Source organism: Austrofundulus limnaeus, unplaced genomic scaffold (genome assembly GCF_001266775.1).
Source record: "Austrofundulus limnaeus strain Quisiro unplaced genomic scaffold, Austrofundulus_limnaeus-1.0 Scaffold525, whole genome shotgun sequence".
NCBI classification, from domain to species: domain Eukaryota; kingdom Metazoa; phylum Chordata; class Actinopteri; order Cyprinodontiformes; family Rivulidae; genus Austrofundulus; species Austrofundulus limnaeus.
The window spans coordinates 86,657-89,261 of NW_013952927.1; positions in this window are offsets into that span (position 1 = coordinate 86,657).

A 2,605-nucleotide genomic window follows, 5' to 3' on the forward strand; every position below is an offset into this window, starting at 1 on the left:
CTGATTCTGGTGATTCTACAGTTTTAACTCTTCTTGATCTTACCGCTGCATTTGATACAGTAGATCACACCATTTTAATATCAAGGCTGGAGACTTCTGTTGGTATTAAAGGCACAGTTTTCAGTAAAATGGTTTAGGTCCTACTTGTCTAACAGAAGCTTCTTGGTCCAGCTGGGGGTTAACTTTTGGGTTAGGACATGGTTTGGGTTAACTTTTCTCCTCTGTTGCTCACCTTCATTATGGGGCACCTCAAGGGTCCATATTAGGGCCCATTTTATTTTCATCATATTTGCTTCCWCTGGGATCCATTTTTCATGTCTTACCATTTCTATGCGGATGACATTCAGGTCAATCTTCCATTAAGGGGCAATATTATGTTTCTCAGGCATACGTTTAAATACTATACTATAATAAAATATCTATGTCACCTTAAGCTGTTATTAAAATGTTGTTTTTATGTTTAAATAGAAAATAAACTTATCTTCTCATCACTTCCTCTTCTAAATGCCTTGAAATTTGCCTCTGTCTTTTTAAGAACCACCTTCCGCCTCTGTCTCACCAATTTCAGTGCGTGTGTGTGTGTGTGTGTGGGGGGGGGGGGGGCCCCGCCATGAGGAAGTTCGGCTTAAAGACACATCCCAGGGGCGTTTCTGGTACCAAAAGGCGTTTCTGGTCCCCACCTGTCGTTTTGCTCCTCAGCATGGCTGCCTAAAAACACTGCAGGATTTCTCAAACATGCATGAATGAGTCAGAGCAAGGCTTTGGGCATGTTTTTATGAGAGTCTAACGTTATAACATGATATAAAACTCAAAAAAGTTGATTTTACATGATATTGCCCCTTTAAAATTCAGTGGATCCCTGTCTGTAAACAGGCAACTTGAATGCTTGAAAGATGTGAGAGCATGGATGGATCTGAACTTTCTTTATCTTAATGGTAAAACGACAGAGGTCATTTTAGTTCTTTGACAAACTGACAGGGCGCAGTAGTGCTGTTGGACCATTGGACTCTTTTTTTGTCTGGTCGTGTGTCTGTTAGGAATCTTGAGGTGATTTTGGACTCTGGTTTTATATTTAATGAACAGATCAGTGCAATTGTCCAGTAGCTTTTATCATCTGAGACTTATAAGTAAAATCAAGGATTATATTCCTCATAATGCCCTTGAGAGAGATTCCTGCTTTTATCACTTCTAAACCGGACTACTGCAACTCCCTTTACTGTGGGATGGATCAGTCTTTTGTTCGTCGTCTACAGCTGGTTCAGAATTCAGCTGCCCGTTTCTCAACAGGGACAAGACATGAACACATCACTCCGATCTTGTATTCTCTTCACTGGCCTCCTGTTTCTTTTAGAATAGTTTTTAAGATTTGGTTTTTGGTTTTTAAATGTCTAAATGGTTTGACACCTTCTTGAGTTTTTACAACCTCACATTCTGAGTAGATCTCTAAGATGTATAAATCAAAAGCTTTCAGTTGTTCCCAGGTCTCAGCTTGTGACCAGGGGAGACAGAATCTTTTCAGTTGCAGGTCCCAGGCCCTGGAACACTCTCCTGTCTGTGAGGTCTGCGGGGTCTCTGAGTCTCTAAAACCTCATCTTTTTAAACAGGCATTTGAGTCTGAAGAACATAATCATTAGGCCAGCCTTTCCCTCTTTTGTTTGATTTTATTGTTTATTCTGTTAACCATGTACTTTGCTTGTTTGTATTTTATGTTCCTGCACAGTATTTGTTTTTTATTGTGCTTTAGAAATAAACGATGATGATGATGATGATGATGATGATGATGATGATGATGATGTCTCAAAATTAGCTCTAGCAACATCGTTATTTTTGTTATATTACTACTTTAAATAATTCATGTGACTTGTCTGATCATTTGTGGCAGATAATGATGTGTGTGATGCCACTACTGGACTCTTTGTAACACCTCATGTCATCCCACACTGTCTCCATAGTGTGCAGCAGCTGGACACAGTTCACAGTTTCATGCTTTGGCTGCCAAAAACACCAGAAAAGAAAAAAGGCTGCATTATTCCTGATATATGGTGTGGAGAACCATAGGGTAGTAATAGTGGGGCTTAATTAGGGAATGTACATCACTAGTGACATCCTGTGTTCTCATGCCTTACCTCTCTTTAGAAAGTCCCCTGGAACAGTGTTACTCTAAAGACATTATATTATAAGACATTGCCCATCCACACATGGTAACTGTGTCTACGTCCAGCTACAGTAGGTTCCTCAAGCTCATCAGCTCAGATATCACTGATGCCGATCCACCAGTAAGCCAGTTTGTCACAGGTGTGGTTATGATGGCAGTGTGGCTCAGTTTGCACCAAATCACCTCTTCTGTCAGGCTTGAGGGTGGGCTACCTTCAGTCACTGATCCTGCTGTGTTCTCCACCTGATCTAATACTATAATTACTGTAAWGCAGTCACATGATTTTTACACAGTTTTCACCTTAATGTCTGGTTGTCTTATTATTTTATTTATTTAACTTGAGTATTTTGTCATTTCCTCAGGGGAGTACCACACACATAAAACACACACACACACACACACACACACACACACACACACACACACACACACACACACACACACACACAC